This window comes from Temnothorax curvispinosus, unplaced genomic scaffold (assembly GCF_003070985.1).
Source record: "Temnothorax curvispinosus isolate PA1 unplaced genomic scaffold, ASM307098v1 QBEX01013630.1, whole genome shotgun sequence".
NCBI classification, from domain to species: domain Eukaryota; kingdom Metazoa; phylum Arthropoda; class Insecta; order Hymenoptera; family Formicidae; genus Temnothorax; species Temnothorax curvispinosus.
In genome coordinates this window covers 95,983-122,672 of record NW_020223410.1, presented here as the reverse complement: position 1 = coordinate 122,672, position 26,690 = coordinate 95,983, and the positions used below count along the sequence as shown (strand labels likewise).

At 37.5% G+C, this 26,690-nt stretch overlaps 1 protein-coding gene across 10 annotated transcripts in view; it reads left to right on the top strand.

The window, feature by feature from the left end:
- The window catches only part of LOC112463756 (synaptotagmin-7), a 165,628-nt gene that overhangs the window by 109,549 nt on the left and 29,389 nt on the right, over positions 1 to 26,690 (top strand). For 2 of the 10 annotated variants that reach the window (XM_025030308.1, XM_025030307.1), the window contains exon 1: positions 9,158 to 9,380. The exons of 7 other annotated variants lie outside the window; for them this stretch is intronic. The gene's annotated coding sequence lies outside the window, so the exon portion shown is untranslated. Of the gene's footprint in view, positions 1 to 9,156; positions 9,381 to 26,690 lie in introns of those variants that run through there. One more of the 10 variants, XM_025030309.1, reaches the window with a different exon arrangement.

Genomic DNA, 26,690 nt, shown 5'->3' with positions numbered 1-26,690 from the left:
TTATACGGAGTAAACAATTCCGCGACAGCATGTCGAAGTGACTAACCACCGATAAGACACGAACGCATGCTCTCGCGTGACGCGATTAATTCTGCTTTATGGCCGACTACTTCTTATTGACTTGAAGGGATTCATGGTTCCGCATAATCCTTTGCTTCCGCGTAATCGGTCAACGCAGCCGTTTAAAAATAAACGTCACCTTTATACAACATGCATTATCGCCTCAGCTGTAGAGGCGATAAATTATTCGCCGATAAAGAGTTTTACGTAATGTTCCTCCGCCCTTATTCCCTTCTTTTTTTTATCGTGTTTAGAAGATAATGCAGTCGAGATAAATCTCCGCGCACTGTCTGCCACCGTTTCTCATTCCCGCCGTGGTCTGGCTGTAAAATCGCGGTACCCACCTTGAAGAGACCCATGTGATAAAGTTCACGTGTCGCGTCTAGAAACACGCAGATGCTCGGGATCCCGAGTAAATATAGCGTTTCTCTTGGCGGGAAAACACAGGACGATGGAAATAAATTGTTTCTCCCTATATTTTTTTTACGTCTTCGTCCTTTCTCGTACCCCGTCCTGATTAGCAGCGCGACAGGAGGGCAAGAGAGAAGCGCATTCGATTGATATACGACGGCGTCGACGTAGCGATTTACCGACGATGTTGCGATTTGCGATAAGCCTTGTGAATGACAAGGGGCACACGTGTATATGAAGATAGATGTTTGCGAGTTTTATCTTTTTTCAGAATCCCGTTTATACGTGGGAAAGAAAACTGACGCGATCAATACCGCGTTACAATTATACGTGCAAATATTGAAAATTCCTTTCTCTTATACCTACACACATGTGCGACATATACACAGTCGTACATTGGATGGAGAAGCACTGTCGTTTCTTTCAACAAACAACATTTATTTAAGTATCTATTTTTACAGCTATTATTACAAATTTTATGAGGACAGTAGCTATTTTTAACGGCTTCAGTTGAAAGTACCGAGCTTAGCTTCGAGCAGGGTACAAATTGTGAAACTTTTCGGAATGGTTTCCGATCGGATTTATTCCGTTTTCGATCTCGTAATATGTGATGTTTTCGTTCATTCGTGATCCATTTCCATTAGTATGCTAAGTATGCTTCCATTACGGATGCAGGGTCGATCATTAACAATCAGAAACGGGACGAAGGGCTGCTCTTGGTAAAGGATCCGGGCCGATATCAAGAGGGAAAATATACATTCTCCTGGTGAGACGGAACCAACAGATGTAGCCCTCGTTTCCCTTTCGTTCTCTGATCCTTCTCTCTCTTTCTACCCATTCTCTGTTGTTCGATAAATTTTATAAAGCAAAACTTTGCCATGCAATTTCAAAAAAGATCCACCAATAATTTTAAACCTTAATCCTCTTATCAGAGAATAGCAGAGAAATTTATATTCTAAGTTAAAATTATATTTTTAGGCCGATAAATTACGAGGAAATTGAGATTAGAATTATGAAACACAATGATAATTGCAAAGTAATGACGAAATTATATATTCATAACTGTATTCGATGTCCTACTTTTCTAGATGAAACTTTTCACATAAAATAAAATTTTTCATAATTATGCACGAAGATTCGGTACGCGCGGACATATTAAAATCATGCGTGCTGCAGCATGCGAATGTATATACAATTTTATATAATATATCTCTATAATATTTTACGGGTTTATAATTTATAATCAGAGGACGTCACTACACCATTGCTGATAATATGTATCTGTTACTCTCATTATTAATTGGAGCTGCAGTTTGCGGCTGTAAACTATTATTCAACCGTTTATTTTGAGAGCGGTATGTACGCAATTTCGAAATGCTATGAATTTCAATCGTCAGAATGCTGAATATTCACTGATTGATTTTATCAAGAGTTTTGAAATATTTTTTTCTCAAATAAACAATTCCATTATCGCAAAAGATCGAAATCACAAATTGCCGAATCGTTATAGACATTCTAACATTAATTGCACTAAAAATGTGAAATATTAACATTTTACTTGTAGACGTTGGCACTGAAATGTTTTTGACATAAATACTATTGTATTTGTTTCAGTACACTGTAGCGTAACTGTTAATAATTATTTTAGTTTGTTCGAAATTTTTTTTTTTAAAGTAAAAGACATAAATTCGGATTTGATACGCGAAGTTCGACGGTATATGGATTCGCGTAGGAGGTACGTTTTCTTCTTTTCGTTTCTGTTTGTCCGACACGAGTTTCACTCCCTTTCGCCAAGAAATTACGCATGGTTTGTTACCAAGTTATGGCATTCCGAAGAATTGGTTCGATCGTTGCACATAAGTCAAAAGCTTCCTATCTAGGACCCAGTTATGTCCGATTCTACAGCGAACAAGTTTGGAGCATGTAGGTTTCCATTGAACGAACGTTTTTGTCATCGTAACTCGGTGCTCTCGACGAAACTGTATTGCTTCTACGAACATGTACGGGATGTCCTAGACCTACTGGTCCATCTTCGTCTGTAGATCTTTCGACCCATTTAACGTGGACTCGAGATTTCCTCGCGTAAACTTGAATTTATGTCTTTTATTTAAGAAAAGTTTTGGAAACACTAAAACAATTGTCAGTCACGTCGCAGCGTAGTAAAATTTGCATTTATATGAAAATCTTGAGAGACCAACGACACTTAAGGAATCTGACAACGGAAATGAGATAATTTCTGAAAATTATGTATAATTGAATATTGTTATATAATTATATATATACAGTGAGAATCAATACTTTTTGCCCTCTTTAACTTTTTACCCTCTTTTTTTGTAACCGACTGATTTGTGCGAAATATACCAAAACACATCAACTTTGTTGTTAAGAAAATTGTGTAATTATGATAAATTCAACCACGTTGCTTTAATCCCTTGATTAGGGTGGCTACGTTAATGTCTTCAATAGCATTAGGAGTCAATTGATACCTGAAAATCGTTTTTAAAGAGGTTTTTAAATTCTATTTATAATTCTATTTTTTATTCAATTTAGGCGAGTGTTTCTCAAGAAATCGCATTGGGAGTTTTAGTTGTCAAAACTTAAATTCACTGTTTTCGCTAAGAAAGGATCTCGACGTAGAATCCGTTGAAGAAACAAAATGAGACATCGAGCTCAGCTTACAAGCTTGTTAATGTGGCGCACAGTCATGGAACATCGCGTGTGTTGTCTGTGAAAACTTGTTCGATAATGATTGATCTCGGACGGATTCGCCGCAGGCAATATAATTAGTTTAAATATTGCCTTAAGCGGGAAACACAGACTTTTGCACAACGCATAATGCATAAGCATAAGAAAATTGATTGGTCTATTTCCTTATGCATATGTATATATGGATCAATCAATTTTCTTATGCTTACGCATTATGCGTTGTGCAGAAGTGTGTGCTCCCCGCTTTACGTACAAAGGACGGACACGAGCAACGTTGTGCATCCTCAGGGATTTAATTAAGCAAAGAGCGCTCGTTATGCTCGCGGTTTCAAAAATCATACTGCTGGTTATTCTCCGGATGATTAGTAATGCAATTTGAATTAGCGGACAGCATTGTTTGTTATCACGCATAGGTTGCCTCTCAAGTACAAATAATTCTCTAATTAACGACAACGTCCGTTAGAAATACCTCCCTACTATTGTTTTTAATTCATATACGAATACTGAGAAGCAACAGAGTGGATACGAAGAAAAAACTGATTATTATGTTAAATACCGACACCTGCGAGAGAAAGACTCGCTCTGTCGACATAAGACCAATTAAGAGAACAGCGTTGAGTATATAATTGAAGAAAAAATGGCAATTCGAGAATTGGAATAGTTCAGAAAATAAACCCTGAAGAATTGATACATTATTTGCTGCAAAATTCATTATTATTGCTATTACTGTTATATTGTTACTATAAAATGTGGAGCTTAGTTTAGTATGGCGTACAACCATGGACGCTCGTCTGTCGGTAAATTAGAATGGTTCTTGCGCACCACATATAGTCGGTAAACCCCACTGAAATAGAGCTGCCATCGTCCGTCATAACCGATAATGTTCCTCAAGCAACGTTCCAGCAACTCTTGTGATATGATCGAGAATACGAACAGGTTACAGGTGATAACATCAATTTGAACCGATGTCGCGACGCGTTTTTAGAGCAACAAGTGATCGAACAAATAATAGTATTCGCGATATAGAGAAGCAACCGATAATATTGCGAAACTCTTTTTCGCGGAATCTTTTATATGTTTAGGTCAATAACGAGTTTCTCGTTTACGAATATGGAGTATACACTATTACCATTTTTTATGTTTAATGTCATTATATAGCAATAAAAGTAACGAATGACGAGTAATAATTGATAATACATGATAACGATAATAATAATAATAATAATAATAATAATACCAATAATAACAATAATAATAATAGAATGATTAAATTATAAATTATATATGCATGTACGTGGCTACGTGCGAATCGATTGCAAGATAAATATGTCGCTAGAAGTAAAATAATTAGACTTGTTTGTTAGCGCCCGGAAGTGTAATTAATACATTGAAATTACTATAAATGAACCGATATATTGCTTTCTGGCGCGAGCAGAGCGCTACTTAATTAGCTGAAATTAATGTAGATAAATTAAAAAAATTTTAATTAAACATAGTTACGAAATATATATAACTAATTCTAACACTCAGTTTCTTAGCATGCTGTATAGTTGTTTTATAAATTATAAATAAAAAGAATTTTTAACATTCTTTAACATTCAAATAATCACTGAATTAAAATCTTACTTTAATATCAAAGGATATCGCATCTTTTAAATGTTGCTGAAAAATAATTTTACCAGATTTTGCTAATTCTGATAAACTGAAAATAAATTTTTTGATATAAAATATATCAGAATAAAAAGTATCAATGTGACAATAGATTCCATAATTTCATAAGATTAAGTATTTATTACCAGATCCGAGCTTTAGACCCATTCCTTCATCACTATAATAATACTGCGCTTAATATAGCTGTCATAAGTGCGCTGAAACTCGCTTATTCAGCATTACAGTACAAAATATTTATCTACAGAACACTGACGTTTTATTTACGTCGAAAAGTCGTTGCTCAGCAGCGGCGTTAAAATAAATGTACATAAGTCCGAAGATAAATATGAAGATATCGTGTGGAGATCGAATATGTCGCTCTGCTAAACGTGACCCAAATATCTCGTGGAAATAGCCGCAGAAATCTACGCAGCATCCAAAATTAAAAACTAAAACTGGAGTTCCGCCGTTTTCTCATTTCACGGTCGGCGTCCAGACCTTCCTATACCCTGCTCTCACGGCGAAGGGGGACTGTCCAATACCCAGCGACTTTCGTCGCATCGATTGTCCGCGGAATAATGGACGACCTTGAGTAGCGGGGAATTCGTGTGCGGGATGTAACCAAATGTTGAAAGGCGCGGCAGGATGAACCGTTCTTCCGCGAGACGGGAATGCCGTCTCAGCGACGTCATCAGCGTCATGACAACATGTGTCCTGTCAAGTTATGTACAAGTTCGATCATTTTAATGGCCTGTCGTTATAACTTTCGCGACTCGTAGGTAAGTGGATTCCACTTGACACGAGCATTAATTTGCAAGAAGTAAAGAACGCTTAAGAATTTTTCGAAAAGCGCAGAATTAAAAGGCGCAAGACGTACAAGATTTTGTATGCAGCTTGTTAGATCGAATATTACTGTACTTTCTGTACTTCTAAAGTCCTTTAGATCCACCTACAACTTTTACGTTGGAATTCAAGATAGAATTTAGTTTATAATTTTGTAACGCTGTTTTTTTATGTGTATAATATTTTTTCTGATATATATTTTATAGATTTTATGCACTCTGATTTTTTTAAATGTTTCTCACATAGCATACAGCAAATAAAATTACAAAGCCATAGCATATAAAATTCGTATATAGAATATTGTCATGAAAAGCTTTACATTAAATTTTAGATTTTGGACGTTCCCAAATGATAACCGTAACAGGCAACAGTAACTAATAAAAAAATCGAAATTAATTTTAAATCATTTTAAAGTTTTCATCATTATTATGTGTGATACAATTGAAATGCCATTCAGAGAATATTTTGAATGCTGTGTACATCTCCTGAACGTGCTCTTTGAAAATAAAATAAGTTTTATAGTGCACATTTAAATCAAATATATTAGTTGAAATACAGTGTCGGAAATGTGTTCCATTGTGAATTAGCGAATCAGCTGTTTGACGTGTGAAAAGCGAACAATGGTGCGTATTCTCGTCGTACATTTGGAACTACAAGGGTAGCCGTCTGCTTCTCAATTTTATCTACCGAAAGGAAGGGAGCTCACTCATTCACTCAACGAATATGTGTAATGTCAGTCAGACAGCCACGTTTAGAATTAGAAACGTTTCAACCGCTAGATGCATTATATGTTGACTTTAAATATTCCTCTCGGCCACGAGAGATTCGCATGTAAACTGTATTATAATCTTTCCGCATAAAAGCGCAGTCATGCTGTAATTAATAATCCTAAAGCAAACAGCGATGACGTTACCATGTATAAATTATTCTCATCTTCGTTTATCTGTTTAAAATACATGTACACGGTTTAAAGAGTAAATCCCGCTCGCCTACGAGCGTAGAAAGTTCAACTGTGAATTTTTTTTCTCAAAGTTCAACAATCGACATTTTCGCGATCGACATTTTCCTCTCTCTTCTCCACGCCACATAATGATGCGCCGCTTGCGGCTTCTGATACCTCGCTACCTCAAATTTCAGTATGACAAATGAGGACGGCTTCCAAGTAACTCCTTGTCTCTGATCTTGATCCGTTGCAAATAAGAGACAGGTGATCCGACAGGCAAACGGGGGGGGGGGAGAGAACGATGACAAATCATATCGCGTTATGTTATGAAAACCTTTCTAATCCGCGCACTACATTTTCTCAAGATCGTACATTTTGTATTTTCTGCGTTTCGTATTTTCTACGTTTTACCTAAAAAGCTCACTTTTTTTCGAGTACGCAATTCTGCGGTCTGGTTCCACGGGATGTTTGGTGGACGTTCGTACAATATAATAACCGTTTTAATTTTTGGACTTTACGGAGAAAGATTGCATTGACCTGACGCGAGTTGTTTGCGTATGAATTTTATGAAAATACGGAGCGTGATGACAGTTATACAAAAATGAAAAAAGAAAATAAATGAAAGTACGTATTTTAATAGAGATGTTCGGGTGTATTTTATATAGCTGTCGATATAAAAATTACATGGCTTCGAATGAATATCGTATATCTGGAAAATTTAATGTTTTTTTCGAAAACACACAAGAACAGCTATTTTTCCAATTAGCTTGTATTATGTTTTTCGTATTGTTTGTTATAATTGAAAGTTAATACTTGAAAATATTTTCTTTAATGTGCATTAACCGATTTTGGACAATCTATATATTCTGAATATAGAATAGAATCCTGTTTATATTTTTACGTACTGCGTAACACGAAAAACATCTGCAAAATCAAAAATTCAACACACATTCAATATTAAAATATATTAAAATATGTACATATAAATACATGGCAATAAAATTATAGATAGGATTCTGTGCTCAAATCTGACGTGAATTATGGAACGTTTAAAGTGAATTTCATATATAGTGCCTTTGGCATATAAGCCACGTTGGATTGCAATACACTGCATTGGTGAATCGCGCAGGCATAAGGATGATTCTTCGGGATGTCGATCAAATTTTCGGTCGTTCCACCTTATCTCCAGAATATTCCATGCCTTGAAGCTTTTATGATATTTTCATAGTAATAGGTATTGCTTTTCTGAATATAAACGGACTTGACGGGGAATACGATGTAATTTAAGATGCTTAGGATCCATATTTTAGAATTATAACGAGACTCATGCATTATTGTTACATTATTGTTACATATTACTGTATATTATTATGTATATACATATATGCAATGAGATAACTTGAAGAATACACGTGTACAGCTTATGTAAATTTGATTTTATCCGCTAGCTTGAAGAATACACGTGTGCAGCTATGTAAATCTGATTTTATCTATGTCTTTACTTGAAGATAACTTTGTTCAAGTATAATAGTTTTAATTGAAGAAGATTTATAATTACGAATAATATTCTACTTTAGAAATACTTCAATATCTTATATTTAGATAAAGGCAACTTTGTCTGAATACATAACAGCTTCTATTTTTTTTTTAATTATAATTCTAAATAATATTCTTCTCTGAAAATACTCCAACATGTTTTCATTTTTAGCTAAAGATAACTTAAATACAATAGTTTCTATTAAAAAGGGTTATAATTATAAATAATATTTTACTGTTGAACTATTTCAATATTTTTTTATCTTTAACTAAAGATAATTTAAGTAAAGCAATTTCTATTAAAGAAGATTATAATTATAAATAATACACTAGGTATTTTGGAAATATTTCAATATTTTAGATGAAGATTATACCTAATTCCTTAAGTATAATAATTTTATTTACAAACATGACTATAATAACATTCTCCATTATTCTATATTTTGAACTTTTGGTAGTACTTGAACATCTTTCTCATTCAAAATTTGAAAATTTCTCGATTTCTATAACAATTTTATTATCTTCGGAACCAATTCGCTCAGAAACTGAAATATTTTGAGACAGAGCACATAAGAATTCTTTGTCTAAAAAAAAGCGTCAGACGTTACAACAACTTCAGGGTTGTGTTTTATTTAAGGGACTACGGGAGGTCACTCTCTAAAACAAAAGTTTTACGATTCGTGAAATCACTCTTACGTTCAAGCATTAACCTTCCATCCTTTGTAGACCCTCGGGGTCGTCCTCTCGTCTCAATCATCGCGGCTCCCTTTGACTATGGTCGAGATTTCTTTCGCGAGCAGCAAGGTGGCGCCAACGTATCGAAAGCTCCAGCCCCGAGGATCGACGCGTTGCAACCCCAGCTTAGGGGGTGGAAGAGGGTCCCGGCGCACGAGGAGGAAAGCCTCAGTCAGTGATGCGACTCCGTTACGGTCAGGCCGAAGCGACCTCACTCGCGCGCCGCCCGCGCCGCCGTCGTACGCTCGCCAGGCGCAACAGGACGCGCGCTCGTCTGACACGAGCCGGGCACGTTCTACTGTGATATGCGTGGCGTGTCCCGCCGCCGCGCCGGGCCCTGCCTCCGTTACGGCCGTTACGCCGGATCGTGGAGCAATCGCGCGCAAGTACGACGCTCGCGGGCCGTGCCAACGGTCAGCCCGACGGTAATCGGTGCGACGCCGCGATGCGACGCTGTGAAAACACCATGCCCGTGAGGAACGCAATCGGTGATAAGGTACAACGGGGGTCCCTCGCGGACCCACCTCGCTCTCTCCCGCGGGAGGGGGCTCTGTGATCTACCTGCGACGCGTCGCTCTCGACGAATTAATCGCCGAAGGGCTGATTTTCGGCGATCGGCGCGCGTACGACTCGTATAGGGCGATCGGCCGACATGCTTGTTAATACTCTCGCATCAAAATTATACACACAATGATAAAATCATTCTGAAATAGATAAGAACGAACGATGTTCGTCTGATGTTTAAAACTTGTCTGACGATCGGAGGAAACGTATTTTGTTTCCCGATATTAATGAAAATATATCGAAATCGTGGAGATATGTATTTTTCGTTAGGTAAAACGTCTTGGAAGTTTAAACGTCTTGACGGGGGTGCTCTTAACTGGAGTACGACGCGAAGGTAGAAAATGGGGGTTCGCTCGCGTCGCGTCGCGTCTCGTGCCCGAGCTGGTGCGGACATCTTTATGGCCCGCGAATTACGAGGTGGGAGGAGAAACGTATGCAAATTCGGGGTGGCAGGTATATGATCGGTGATACGGCGAGAAAAGGAGGCAGGAAGAGAAAAAGAGAGAGAGAAGGTGCAGGTTATTACAAACAACGTGTTATTTTCTCTCAGGTCGACGTCGCAAGTATTTTCCGCTGTGGTCACAAAGGTCACGCACGAGAGAGTACGTGGAACGAGAGGCGCGGCGCGATTTCCCGTTGCTTTTTTTACCCCTTTTCTCTCTCTCTCTCTCTCTCTCTTTCTCTCTCTCTCTCTCTCTCTTTCTTTCTTTCTCGCGTGGTCAGATAGACTGCCGATAGTAACAGGTGGGTCAGGGGTGTTTCGCCGGTGAGAGAGTCTCACTACGCCGACGCTGGGCACGCGAGCCCGTCGTCGTCGTCGTCCTCGTCATCGCGCGAAGGATTTTCCCACCGCCAGCCACCTCTACACGCCTAGATGTCTTCCTGCCACACGCCACGTAAATGGCGGCCGACGTAAAACGCGCCCTTGCCGAGCCACACGCTCGGGGTCCCTCGGGCACCCCCTCGATTTCCGCGAGCGTTAACGCACCTTCATTCGACTAGCTAATGAGAGCCTCGACGTGTAAGTCCGCGGCAGGTGGAACTAACGAGAGCGGCTCCGATAAGCAAGCGGTAGGAAATCTGGCGGCGAAACGGGGCGCGTATATTCGCCCCTTAATTGTTGCGTTATTACCCTAAGACGCGGAGCGGCGACGACTCTTGTGGGGAGGGCCGACATTTTATGATTAATTGAATGATTAATTGAGGCCGCCGTCAATGTTATTCTGATCAAAAACACCTCTGGATCTTGCCGCAATATCTACAATTTATTTAATATAATTTGCTAAAAGTTACTTTGCGGCAAGTAACAAATTTTACGCCTCAACACATTGAGAGACGGTAGATTAATTTTCAAATATGCTTATAGAAAAAAATTTTTTTTAAGAATAAATTTAATTTAAAAGTTTTTAAAATTGAAGTACATTTTACAATACGAATTTTATCAATCGAGATATGAATTACATTAGATATTATCGCAAAAATGCAATTAAAATAAAAGAAGGTATGAAGATGTAATAATATTTAGATATTCAAAAAAGAGTATAAGTATGCTAAACTATACAAAGTTGTCGCAATATACAATTTTTACTGTAACATATTGAAATATTTTACTATTAAATTTTAAATAACGATTCGCATAAAGCCAATAATTGGCGTAAATGTAACAAACACGCATTTATGACAAGTCGGTCGCATATAACGAACTTCGCAAAACAGTTCTGCGTGCTATTCATCAGTATTACTTTTTGTGCAACATTTGCGGTAACGGGATGATTAAAGTTTTAGTTCATTAACGAGTTACGGCTAACTTTCGCAGCTTTCGTGTAAAGAAGTAAGGTCTCTTTTACGTCCCTTTCGCGTAGTCGCGTGCATAATTAATCAATTGCCTGCATCCATTGCAGATCGGTCACTCAATTGGCGTGAACTTTCCTACTCGAAAGTAGTAATCGCGGAGGGCAACGCTAGAGTTCGACGCCTACGCTGTAGACCGAGATAATTAACCCGGTTGGATGTACTGAGAGAAAGCTGCAACGAATAAATGTACAGACTATGCTTAATTTAATCCAAAGTTCATAAACATCATTAAGCGTTACACAAATGTTGATATACGAAATCACTTGGAAAAAGAGATAGAAGCTTACACTTCCGACGGGTCCTTTCGTTAAATCAAGTCGATTACGAAACGAGAGTGGCACTATTTTATATAGATTCAATCAATACTTAACTTTTAAAAAATTTCTTTATAATAATTTTTTCTTGAGTAGCTCATTAGTGAAGGTTCGGAATTTGTCGTTTTCCACAACCGAATGGAGAAAGCAGAAAGATCCTTATACGTTAATTTATGTATGAGAAGCGCCTACATCTAAGGGATTAAGTCGCGTATCTTAGAGAAAACGGCGGCGATGCTTACTTCGTGTTGTATAACGGAGTATTCCCGTGCTTTATCTTATCTTACGAAAGCAGTAAGTCTTACTTTGCGTTGCTGAAGTACAGAAAGGCCGGAGTAGTTTGGAGTGCCTCGTTTGAAATTCCATTTTCTCATTCGAATAAAGCTGCGAAGCGCAACACGCGCGCGCTCGCGCAAGTCGCGCTTCGTTCGTCGTTTCGCTTTAGAGGAACTTTTAAAACATTAAACTTTTCCCGTTGACGTCTAATGATATTGGTAACGACAATAACTGTCGCTAATACGTTGCACGGTATTGGGCGCGAGTAAGAGCACTTTCTCGATAACGATGTTGAATTTTTTAGCAACTGATAATTACGTCGAAAAAACACCCGCCACGTGTGGTAAAACGTGCAGTTCTCCCTCCGTGCTTTTCTTGCTGAAATTTCATTACAGAGACAATAGCATCGCTCCGCGCTGTTCGCGATACGAGATGTCTCTTTTTTAAAAACCTTTATTACGAATAATATCGCAAAATTTGTCAAAGGCCGTTCGAATATGTGCGTTGTAATTCAAAATTGGAAGAATAGAAGATAGGAATTATTAACGAGATTAATCGTGTGATGTGGGCTTGAAAAGAATTTTATTCATAGCGTATAGCGACTTTTAGATTCGCGCGAGCAAGTTTTTTTTCCTTTCCTGCGTAAAATTTATGGCTATTGCTTCAAGCATCTATGAGAAATGCGAGTGCGTGAGATATAAAATTAGATAATAATTATTGTCGTAAAGCTGACCGAGTATATATAAAACGGACCTTGTAATACTATGAAGTAGAGATTCCAGGCGCGTTTGTTTGAAAAATTTAGTACTCAAGACGATCAAGGTTCTCCTTAATCAAAAGTATAACGCGGTATTTCATCTCCTAATCGGATAGAAACGCATCAGGCGTTTATCGCTGCTTATAGTAGATCCTTCGCAAAGAGCACTCGACAGGAAAGTGCGCAGTCAAATACGCGATGCGGATTTGCATAAGCATTTAAAAAGCTCCTGCAGATGCTGGTTCTTTAGTTCATCCTTCTTCTTCTCCTTTCAATTATTTTCTTTTATGGCAGTATATAGTTTGCGACTAGAAATACCGTAACGCTAAATTTACGGAAATCAATCGATGAAAATAATCCACCTTTTCTCACTTTAAGCAGAAGTTTTGTGTTATTGACACTTAAAGCTACATCAATAATAAGTTGTGATTAAATTGTCGTCTCCTCGTGACTTTGATGTATAACGGTGCCTTTCACAAACATACGATTGCTTAACCACAGCTATGTCGATTCATTTTACACATAGTTGCACTTTCTCGGTTGTGAACCGTTTGTGATTTGCCAAATTGGAAATTCTTGCAATTGAAAAGCTACTGAAAGGGATACGGAATTTAGAACGTATATTCACGAGTTAACTTTTGACTGAACTTTCTTACGAATTTTCTCACGAATTTCGTGGCATTTTCATCTGCGATGCTTTTGAAGGAAATATACGGGATGGCAATCGAGAAGTTGCTGAAACTAATAAATATACTAGGGTAAATATACTAGGGTAAACTCGGGTAAGATGGCCATACAGGAACGATGGCCAACCTATGTTCTTTCAATGTAGCTCGCCATGAAGAAACATCGAATGAACATGGGTTGGCCATCTTTCCCGTATGGCCATCTTACCCGAGTTTACCTTATATTATTATTTTGCAATGAATGAAATAACACTATAGAAAAAACTTATCATTTTTATTAGCATATAGTGTAAAAAATATATACAATGGTGTGTTTCTTATGTACTGTCCAATATTTTATGTAGGAGTGAATTTTTTGAGAATATTTTATGAATAAAAGTTGATATATTATTTCACAGATATACAAGATGTGAAAAATTTTATAAAGTTATCGTTAATAACTTATTTTTCTTAATAGCTCCTCAATAAAAAAAAGGTTTTTTTTTCAAACTCGGAATAATAAGTAGGCGGGTTATTATGTTTAGTTTTTAGAATCACCGTTACATCGCCATATATCTGAATTTTGTCTAAATATTTTAGAATTAGAGGTACGACTATAACCTTGAATGATTATAATTAATTCGAAGATGTACTTGTATTAAATTCGATGTCAATACTTGGAAAAAATTGGACATAAAAAATCAATTTTTTGTTTAAGAACTATAAATAAATTATCATTTTGTTCTGTTCAATCATTATACAATAGCCATTCAGTTTTAGTAACTTTCCGATTGTTATATAAACGTATCTTTCGAAGTATCGTCACGTTTTATGCATATTTATGCATATAATATATATATGTGTGCGCGCGCGCGCGCGTGTGTGTGTGTGTGTGTTTGTGTGTACAAAGCGGATGCACGGTAGAATCCTCGAAGCTGAAACGAACGTCTCGCATCCATTTTTCTTTCGCTGGGTGTATATAAAAATGCGCAATCGCGGGTTACCCCAGCTGGAAAATCATTACTGCGATTTCAGCAGGTACGAAGAATAGTAAATGAATCACGGCCCGCACACATCACCGCCGGCGTGCGAACGAGCGTGATACATCACGGATCGAAACCACGCGTATGTGTCCACCATTATATTAACGCAGGCTGACATTTCGAAACTCGGCGCTTGTAACTCATGTTTTGTTATTCTTTCATTGTTTTTCATCTGGAACTCTTTTATTGGAGCAAGTGGGCGAGCTTGAAAGTTATTGCATGTGCAAGTAACCGATGCCGGTTAAACTTCTTGCGGTTGCACGGTCGATTTAAATCGGGCACCGTCACATAATAAGATACCGTAAATTTTAAACGGATGTTTGTGCACGCGAAACAGCAGGCACATTTATCTTTCGCGCTTAGTATAAGAAGAGATAAATAACATTTTCTCTCGTCTGTTAGTGGTGACAAACTACGGAAATTTAATAAACACCCGTGTTAGCATGAATGAGTTGTGTGTATTGAAATAATTGCGGAGTTATGCAATTCTCTATGATCCTTTCTGTAAACTCCGCGCGCGCGGGCGTTTCTATTGAAATTAAGGTCAAATTGGTACAATTAGTACAAAGTTAATAGAGTTGTAATCCAAGCGGAATTTTACTAATTATATCGTCAACAACGATCGTATTGTTCGTTTCTCTATACAGCGCAAAGCCGAATCGATGACTGATATGTATTCAGTATTTCGATGCGTCGAATCGCTAAAAATGTATTTGAATCGCAAAAATGTTTACATCACACGTGCGTGGAAAGTGGCACATTACGCGCGTGACACGCGCGTAATGGGCCACTTTCCACGCACTTGTAATATAAAATAGGGTGTGTAACACGTGTGTTAAGTTGAAAATTGGACGTATGGGTGATCGCACTTGCCTCCGGCTCGTGCGTCCACTCCGCACGTCCAATTTCCAACTTACAGCACTTGTTACACAAATAACTATTACGCAACGCCTCGCGTTATCGTCGCTCGCCGCGAAATAATTTTGGTACCGTAAGTATAAAGCGAACACACGCAGTTAACGAGTACCTACTTCGCGCGCAGTTAACGAAACGGAACGACGACCGTGCGGAATAATCGGGCGCGTCGTCGGCAAGTATCACAGATATCACGCAGTCGAGAAAATCGCTCGTCGCGGTTCTCTCTTCCCGGCGGAAGAGTGCTCGTCGACAAAGGAGTCGTCGGAGGCGAGCTAGAAAAGTTCCTTTGCTAAATGCATTTTAACAGAAACACGAGAGTCGCTCGGCCGACGAGCATGGACGACACTTGTTCTTTATATATATAATATCGCTTTGTGCTTTATGCACGGTTGGGTCTTTCGATAAAGCTCGACTATTGCTCGTCCGGGAAGTTCCGGATTCATGGTCGCTTCAGTGCCGACGGGCGACTTCAAAACGACGACCGTTAATTTTGCATCCTTGCGATTCGTTTCAAGGCGCGACCGAGCCTTCCTCGCGACGCTCGTCGCCTACCGTGTCTCTTGATATAAAAAGTTCATATTTCTGCGGTACGGTCGATACGCGTAAGCAGTTTCCGGTTGCATCGTCACCGTCATATTCACCGGGAAAGGGGATGAATATTTACTCGAGTATTACTTATTCCTATGTCGAACGTTCGAAAAAAGTGCGTTTGTGTACCGAAAATTGATATATAAAATAGATGATAAATTATAATAGATGACGATATATATCTATTATTATTCATATTATTTATCTACATTATCTATATTATCTGTATAATCTATATTATTTAATATATAAATATATATTACAATATAGATTATATTTATCTATATTATAATACATATTTAGATAGATTAATAATAATAATCTATCTACACATATATGTATTATTTTCTTCATAGATGACAATAAAGCACGTTATTATGTTTCTCTATACCGAGTGTAAAGAGAGGAATATGCAATGTTGCGTGTACGACCATTCGTTAAAAGCTTTCACATTTTATTACATAACCCGATTTAAGGCATGCGACCGCTTTAGTCGGCATCAATTGCGACGACTTTAAGCTCGCCCACGGCTGAAATAAACGAATTTTACGTGTTCTTTCGTATGTTAAATCGGTAAAAATAAGAAGAGGAACACTGCAGCGCGTAACGAATATAAACGCGGCGAGAGGATACTGGTGCGTTTTTCTCTCGGTGGTCTTGGATAAAACAAGACCATTTGCGTGGGCGCTCTGTGACGTAGCGCATTGTGATAGTTACCGTTATCTGGTTCTTCGTCGATGCATTTCCGTTACTTTTCATTGATCCCCCTCCTATCCCTCCTCGCGATCGGCGACTCGCCGTTGTGTGGATTTTATATAATCTCGTGCGCTTTGCTCAAGCCTGATTACGCGATCAGCCCGGTCCGCGCGTCGTCTCCCTTTATGAGAGCGTTCAAGCTATAATGTCATCGAAGCGCCGTACTTTATATGCGATCCGACTTAATGCGGTCTACCTCTCCATCCTCCCGCGCGTTTAATCTCCTCGTTTTCTTGATCCCTCCGCGCGCATTTGAAGCTATTAATTCCGCGGGGTTTTGCCCTCTCGAACATGCGATCAAGCTTTCTTCACGTCGCTCTTTAACCATCCACTTGGAGACCTGGCGTCGCGTTTTCCAGGACGCGCGTTTCCAAGCCGCTCGTGAATACGCGATTACGTACGCGTGTATACGCTTTCGTTCAAGCATCATTAGAGATAGGCGAGCGAGGAGAGCAGAGCGGAAAAGCGTCGTATCGACACGCGAGCGCTAAAGGTTATCCCTCATTGATCTCCTCCGGTCCCGCAGATTACGGTTCTCAAGTGTATATGTGCGCTGAATTACGTCACTCCCTGCGGTTATTTTAATAATAATTATGACATCGAAAGGGGGAAGTAAAAACTGCGAGCGGTTGATAGATTATCGATTAAAACCGGGAGATTACTTCCTGTGCACAAGCTCGCTTACTATATATTTAGTAGCTTTCTAATATATCCACCCAAACACGCACACGTGTACACGTACATATATTTTATACGTACCACAAATGAGGACGAACTCGTAAATAGCATGACCATACACCACTACTGATGAAATGATATACGAATACCATTACAAAATTACAGAGAGAGAAAGAGAGAGAGAGAGGGGAGGGCAAGATTGCATAATTATGGCTTCACTTTCGACCTGTTCGCAAAAAGCAATATTGGTATTAACGTGGATAAAAGTGATACTGTATAAAATTTATTTAACCGTAAACTTGATTCGGATTATCATTAATAGCACTTGGCGCCATTTCAGATGACTTTAATTAGTACGTGGATTATCTACAATCACTGAGCATATATTAGTCCCGAAATAAATTCGTGAATTCAGCGAATTCTCGATGTCTCCGAATTCGTTGTCACGTGCCTGGTCCCCCGACACCGCCGAATTCCCAATTGTGTGAATCGCTATACGTATTAATCTTACGAAGCGCGCGATTCGTAATGAATATTTGCGAAATGTAAAATAATAGAGGAACGATTTTGGGCAAATTTAACATTAATCTAAACGCATTATTGAAAATTAAATTACAAACTGAAACTAGATTAAGAAGAGGAAGAAGGAAAATGTTTGATAAGAGGGGAAATATGATATATTCAGTATTCACGAAAAGTGAATATATATTATAAAGTGTCGAAGATTGCATTTATTATTACAGCCACGTATAGTCAGCGTTCAGTTCACGTTCAATTCATTCCTTATCCATACTAATGCTATACGACTTGAATATCGTTAATCGATACATATTACATTGGATGGATGGTTAAATGAAATCTTTTTAAACAATATAAAATTTGAAACGTTTTTTGATAAAGAGAATTGAGAACCTGGGGATATTTTTGCCAGTGAATTGCTAGTGAATGCTAGTAATGAACGAATGATTATTTTATTTTCTGCAGAATCCTTTGGACGAGTTTTTGTTTAACTGATAAATAACAAATGAGAAAATAAAAATTTAGTTTTAAATTTTATTTATATTTTATATTTAAATACGATTTATTTGAAGAGTTATAAATAATTTATTTATTACTTATTATTTGTAGATTATTTTTCTTAAGTTTAGAGCAAACAAATAAAATAGAAGTACGGGTTTAATTTCTAATTTATTTCTTTATTTTATTTATTTTATTTATGACAGGTTGACGCTGCTCAGTTTTACATATATTAATCTATTTTAATATTCGTAATTTTTATATGTATAGATTTTATGTATATATATTTTTATTGCTATATTAAATATATGTATATTATATTGCATATTTACGTACAAATTCAAAATTTTTTGAAACTGAAAACAATCGCTTTTTTTATATTTTTAAATTTTGCACAAAGTTCTTTATACAAAGTCGTTTTTTCCGTAAGATAATTTAATTATATCCGATTGAAAAAAACAGGAAGAAGGGTAATACACTGATACTCACTATACGTATTGTATATAAATATATAAGATACGAACGCGCAATAATTGTATAAACGATTTTAATCCGCAGCAGGGCTTTCAGTTTTTATTTGCGCATTTCCAGCTTTTTATCTCCTTTCCCATTATCACATTTCAATTTGCAAAAAACAAAATTCTGGGGAAGAACTTTTTTCAGAAATTAGTATACATATCAATTAGTTACTCCCTTGATAAAAGAAAATTTTCACGATTCTTTTTAGGTATTGAACATTATTTTGATGGACTTTTAAAACTTTTCGTGGAAAACGACGACAAAGTACTAAACATGAAGTTTTACTGGATGAAAATTTAGTAAAATTTTGAAACATACTTCTATCAGAACAGATGTGGCAAGCATACGATGTATGATGTGTCTTACTAAATCTTACTAAAGAGTTTATGTCATGCTCGCTAGTGATGTCGTCTAGTAATTTTTCGTTTTCTTTCACCTTTTACTTTTTCTCTTTCTCTCTATTCCTCCCTCTCTCTTTCGCTTTTTCTATTTCTCTGTCTCTTCCCTGCTGTCTTTATTTGAATATTCAAATTAACTGTCAGTCATCAATTACATTGCGCTTTTTGTATCTGTCATAACGTTATAACATGCGAGCGAAGCTATTTTACAATTATTGAATTTCGTGATTCCAAATATTTTGATAGATTTTACGGCGGTATGTGTATGACCTATTGTTATTTATGTGATTTTCTACATATCGGTACCCCACAATCTAGTGCTCAGCTGCAACAGTTTAATTTCCTGAATGCATCCACTGATAATCTGGTCCGCCAAAGTTACCACTGAAATTTTCCACGTGAACGGAATTTCGGGCGCAGCATCATATTTATTGTGTATATCCATTTCTATATTAAATTTTGAAGAAAATCTTTTGGACATTGATTTTGTAATGAATTCATAAACATCTTGCGCAAAAAATTTCGTAAAATTCTACCGTTAAATGCACAGCTCAGTCGTTTTTCTTCTCTTTTCGCACCATCTGAAAGCGCTATCTGACAGAAGCAAAGTAATAAATCGAAGCTATTAATATAGACGACGTTCGACGTCCAACGTAGACTTGGAAGCGCATTACTATATCGTGTCTCTCAAAATGTATTTAAGCGTCGCTTTAAAGCGTGCAAAGCGGAATCTCGACGCTCAGTGACTTGCAATAAATCTTATAACTGGCGCGTATCCATAGGAGGTTCATCGACCATGGCGTCGCGCTACGTGTCCCCGTGAGAATTCCATCGTAAATCTGGCTTAATAACGATGGCTGGCATAAATTAAATTATAATAACGTGGTCTGGGGGCGAGAAAACGCTTGGCGCAAGAAATGATGAGACATCCTGTTTTCTTTTCATTATTTTGCGCGCTCAAGCTTGCATCGATATCCTAAGAAAAAGAGCGGGAGGAAAAAAAACGTTTGAAAGAAAATGACAGAAGATCGTGGAAAATCCGATTTTCCAAGATTACGTTCCACGTAAAGTTAGAGAGATATTTTATCTTTGAAAATTGGCAACTGTGATGAATGAGGTTGATCTTGCTCGGCATTTTTGTTAAGGGGAAAAAATTGATTAGAAGCCTGTGACGGAATTTATAAGTATAAGGAAGCGGTTCGTGAGATCCGGAGCGCTATATATGTATACATATATATCTCATCGTGTGTTCGTAATAAAGTGTAATCGAAACGAAATTTGTCATCCTGAGCTCTTATTAAATTGAAATAAAATCGAGATTCGTCACCCAAGCGAACGGATACTCGAGCTCTCTTTAAATGTCGATATATTAAGACGTCTAATTCTCCTCGTAATCAGTTTGGTCTCACCTGAAGTGTTTGCGCGTAAGTAAATGACGACCGAGTGCACTTAAACTGATGGGAAAATGATCGAGGCTTGTCGGTTGAAGAGAGTGTTATTGCTAACCGATCGTACCTCTAATAATTTCGTTTTATCGTCTCTCCATAATTCCGCATGACAATTTTCTATATACGCGTGTGCGTGTGTGGATGTGCGTGTGCGTGTCGAGTGTATATAATCGTGTTCCACACTAAAGTTATCTTTGGGATGGAATTATATAAGCGAAGTGATGAACTCGCGCGTGTGTGGGTGCGTGTGTGTGTATATATGTGACTCACTGCGTATGTGCGCCGCCGCGTAATGCGATATTGGGTTTTAGTGGGACATCGAACGATCGCATTATATCACTTGTAATAATCAGAGAGACCACCGTTTCACAGATTTCCTTAATTAAATGCATTACCTAGTGATTATTGAGTAAATGCCCGAATATATCGGAAGATGCGATGGATGCTGGCACGTCCAAATTAATCTATTTAGACGCGTATGGTGTGAATAACGTTGAAATAAAAGCCCACTTCAGTGGATACTATATCGTATCTGAAAACAAACCATTTCTATTTGTTTCGCATTAATTCGAGAATTGTGTAAATGAAAATCTTATGAATAAAGTGTAATCAATAGTTCACTCATCTGTATACACTCGGTAAAAATTTTATGATGATAAAAAAGGTGGTTCGTGAAATATTATTGGAACGTTTCTGTTCTCTCTCTCTCTCTCTCTCTCTCTCTCTCTCTCTCTCTCTCTCTCTCTCTCTCTCTCTCTCTCTCTCTCTCTCTCTCTCTCTCTCTCTCTCTCTCTCTCTCTCTCTCTCTCTCCCTCTCTCTTTCTCCCCCTCTCTCTCTCCCCCTCTCTTCCTCTCTCCCTCTCTCCCCCTCTCTCTCTCGCACGCGCGCGGATATTACCCGCATATTTACGATGATCGATTTCCTATTGCATAACGGGATTCGATTATAACTTACTGCCGAACGTACCGGATTTATCGTCGGTGTCGACGGGATGAGGATTCAATCGCGACAGTTTTAAGTAATCTAATCACGGGAAGAGAGTTATCGCGCATAGCAGCCGCAGCGGGGCTGCGAATCGACGCGACGGCGGGATACATTATCTAATTCGCGCGCGCCCATATCGCGTGCTAATTTCCTATTGCCTTCGAAACTCCCGATGGTCGATATCGAGACGCGCCGTTGTCCAATGTCACCGGTCACGTTGAGACAATGATGAAAAAGGATGGCCTACTTGGACCGAGAAGATCCACATGGTCGGTTAATCGCGAAAATGTTCGCTTGAAGGACGAGCGTCTCTTCACAGGAATGTCGATTCGCCACTGATTCGTTTAATCTGTCAGATTTATTTGTAAAACCGCGCGATTAAACATTCTATACAATTCTGACGTAAAGCTTTACGTCACTCAGAAAAAAAAACGAGATTTGAGAGAAGTCTCTTATTTTGTTCGCTCCTGCGAGTGGATGTTAGTTATCAGAGGCATTTACTGGTGCTATAGGATTAGCGTCGGGATCAAGTGGGATTTAAGTGGAACCGATGTTCCGTTTCTCTGTTCTCACAGATCCGCATTTTCGCAGGCGTATTTCCATGAGTTTAAGCTTCCGCTCTGCGTAAGTTCCGTCCATATTAAGCAAGAACGCCTATCGTAAAAGCAGGATTATCCTTTTCAATACCTTTCTTCTTCTTTTTTTTCCAGAAAATATTATATAATACCTATATGATTATACGATATATTTAAAAGAAATATTCTACAGAGTTGAGAGAAAGAAAAGAAAGGGCGGAAGCGCCTTCGTAATTTTACCCTCATTCTTACAAAAGTAGGAAATATACATACACGAAACTGTATTTATAAAAAATAATTTATTACGACATGTTTCGTTTTTAACAGAATTAGAATTTATTTATTAAACTTTCTTAAGTCGTTAATTTTAAAACGAAAGTAAGAGCGTACTGTATAACATTTATTCATATACGACGCAATTATGAGTAAATTGAAATCGATAAAAATAATCAAACAGCCACGTGTCGTTGCATTAACCCTACAGTAGCGCGCGGTGTATCGGGCACAACGTTTCTGTTTATTCTTTCTCCGCATTTTGCAGATAAAAGTCGTGCATATAGAGTGTCTCATTACGAGATGAAATTTTAATGATAGATTCTACCATAATTTCGGAGTAGGATTTTTAGTGAAAATTCAATGAGAGGCCATCGTTAGCTGCAGCTTCTTCATTCTCGATATTATACATTACATATCTTCGACGACTAAATCAAATTTTTGAGATCCATGTGATATTTTATTAAGAGAAAAACACGATTTTATCACGTTGTTGACGCTCCAAACATACACGAGAGCTCTTTGATTTCCAATATTTAATAATTCTGTGAGTACATCTAATGATAGCTATTAAATAATTAACATCTGCGAAAGGCAGTTAAAATTATCTCTTTTCCGGCTTTGAGCTGTTAAAATATATTTGCAAATGCCGTTTATCGGCAATTCTTTATAGGCAATATTGATTTGAATTTATGAAAATAAAACGTGGCAAACATGTCGATAACGTGTTTTCTTGCTGTTCCTTTTTAGTCGCGCTTCAGTAAATAATACTACATAATAAATATTGGTTTATTGTAAATGTTAGTGGATTTTCTTTACAATTTTATCATTTTAAGCTACCGCGTCTATCAAATTTGACAAAATTTTAGTGGACGTTAAAAAATTGACGAACGATAAGTGTAGGTACATCACTGGATAGGTGCATAACGGATTAACGTTGTTAAAATAAGACCGTAAATCTGAACATATTTTTAGATATATTATGATGTTACACGCAATATCGTTTCATCTCCGAGTTGGCGTGTTGATTTCTGTCATTTCGATAAATCTGAGCAAACACCGGGAAGGGAAACACATAAACATCGAAGAAATATGTCATTATGACAAGGGAAATCGATCGCTTCGGCCATCTGCGAATTTTCCACAAAGTTCAGCCACAGCTATATTCGGTCCAGACGAAGAAGTGATGTTTGTGAAAGCTTGTGAACGCGACGGCCACGATAGCCGATACGGCTGGAAGTTTCTTTTGTTCTAAAAGTTACATTTGCGCATTCCTATATCAATACGAATACCTTGGCAACATACTACGACGTTTTATTAAAACGATAGGCATTGTGTCGGTTCGTTATTGAACATAAAATCTCCGTGCTTTGATAAATAAAGGATACTTTAAGGATATTGCACTGCTCGTTTTAAAGCTATATAAATTCTTTAAACACGTTTGCTTGTATCTCAGCAGAAATTTGATGAAAAGATATTATTCTATGATCTTTTACGTTGAGCCGTAATGTGGATATGAATCAATGTATGAGACAGATAGAGAGAGAGGAAGAGAGAAAATGAGAAATTAAATTGTTGTTAAGCTAAAATTTGTTAATTTTCATCAAAAGCGTTTCCAAATTCATCGAAAAACCCTTACCGTAATTTAGTTTGACCGCAGCTATAATAGTGATGGTTTGAAAATTAACTAGACATTATTAATAATTCCCCAATGAAATTTCAATTTCACGTTCACTTTATAACGAATTCAGGTACGGTCTGCTTCGTATAAACTAGAAATTCAGAACGATGGTGTGACAGCAAAATTCGATATGTACTCGCGTAAAACGTCGATAGACAGCGACTTAATTGAAAAATGTATTTTCATTAACGTTCGCGAATATTCATTATTCTCGTCGGTTCCGGTGAATTCGGCGCGTCGCAATTTGCGCTGTGGCTTCTTTTTTGTTTCAAGTTTCATCCGAAGAATGCTATACGACCACGGTTTGTTCTGAAGAAGAAAATGCCGGTGGTGTAACGCCCCTCTTTTTCTCGAATGACTGAGTTATTTCGTGGTGCAGGAAATTAGGAAGCGTAAAAAATTGCACGGTGGAATCTCAGACGAGAAATCTCGTGTAGGTACATAAACGAAATTTTGCCAGCGAAATTCTGACTTACGAGATATTGAATGCACGAAGCTGCGTATATACATATAAAATTATCTCTTTTTCTCAGCACGGAGATTATACTAAATATTTTGAGGGCAATTTACTCTACACAGAAAATGTAATATAAAGGTACTTACTATTTCATTTACAACAGAATCTACTAATAGATTTATTACTTCTCCAAAAGTTCTACGTTCTACCCATATTTCATTATAAAGTACACTTCGGTACTTCGATATTTCAATTTCCACGAACTTGAAAATCCTGCACCATATAACACGTCAATCACAATAATTATATAAAAGATGTGCAGAAAGGATGATTATTTAAACTTATAGAAGAGAAAATGTTTCGGGAAAAATATCACGACATGCAGTTATACGTACAAATGCATAGTGTCAAACTATTTATCCACATCCACTCTGTGCAATCTATACGTTGTACTATACGACTTTATGGTTCGTTCGATCTATATTCCGTGGCGTTGCGTACGTAGAAAAGTATGAAGTGGCACAAAACACGTTCAGCTGTATAAGAAGCAAAGTCACGTCGCGAGGCTCTGAATTTTATATCGGCGCGATCACGATCGGGCGCAGCTGCTTGGAGAACTAGGTTGATGCTTGACAAGTGGGACGTAGCTCTTTAATAAGGACGTCATGCGGGGAGGAAGAAAAAACTTATATTAACTTCCTCGTTGTGCGGCTGGCGTCTATTTTCTACCGGTCGCTAGAATCGATTATGCATTCAATATCGCAACGTGTCATACCATAGCATAATATGAAAGTAAATTTGTCGGGAAACTTGCTGTTAAAAAGAGAGGAAATTATTACAAATTTACGACATATTACACTGTATCATATAAGCTTAATGCATGTTTAAATATGCGTGCATGATTGCGTACGTAAACTTTTTTTACGTACATGCGAGCTTTTATGTTGAAAATGCCATTATCATGTTTCTTTACAAAAGTAATATTAATTATGAATATATGTGAAAATTTTAATTAAATAACAATTCTACGAACAACGAATTAAATCGTTCTAGTTTAAATTACTAATTTCTGACCAACGTATATATTTGCGTTCTTTTCAGCATATTTTATAGTAATTAAAGGTCTAAAACTGTAAAACGATCTTAATGGAAATTCCGAGAAATTTAATTATTACGGGAGAACTAAAATAAATACGTTTACTTTTTTTCTTTTAGTATCAACGTAGATAACTAGGTTTTGTATTTTGTCTGGAAAGGACAATAAAACTACGCATCTATAAGTTTCGTGAGAAAATTGGATTGATGCTCTCATCACTTTAGCTTCAAATTTTTACGTGGGAAGAGACGGAGGTAGAATAGAAGTGAAATATTCCCTTTGTGTGGAACATCAGACGTGCTGTAAACAATACTAGAAAACGACCCTTGTTATTCAGACCGAGAGTAGACTTGAAAATTTCGTTTGTGCGCGATATTTTTCCTGAAGGACTTAAAAAAGTGTCACGAGATACCTACGCCTTCGCGAAAAGTTGGTTTTTAAGCGAGAATAGCGTATGTGTAACGTATCCTAACTTTATAAAAGGTCTTTTCATAAAAGGATGGTAAGATGACACTTTCAGATTTTAAGACGACCGTTTCTTAGCAAAATGAAATCAAGACACAACGATGTCATCTTAATATTGGAAATTAGATCTGATACGTCATAAAATATATGACACACATCTATTACAATCATAATCTAAAATCTCATTTGTCTAAATAATTTATCTTTATATTAACGGAATTTTTATAACAGGCACAAATGCGAAAGTACATAATGATGAAAAGTCGAATGCTATCGAGAGAGAGAGAGAGAGGGGGGGAGGAGAGAGAGAGAGAGATAGCGTCTATTTTGCACTAATAAAACATCGCCCTGATATTCGATAGGTGATATCGTCTTACTGTTATTAAGTAGATCTTCTCTCTCTGACTTTATACAATATCTAAATATAGCGCGTTCAACGTTTCTGGAACGAAGAAGGCGCGCGATATACCCTCTTCGCA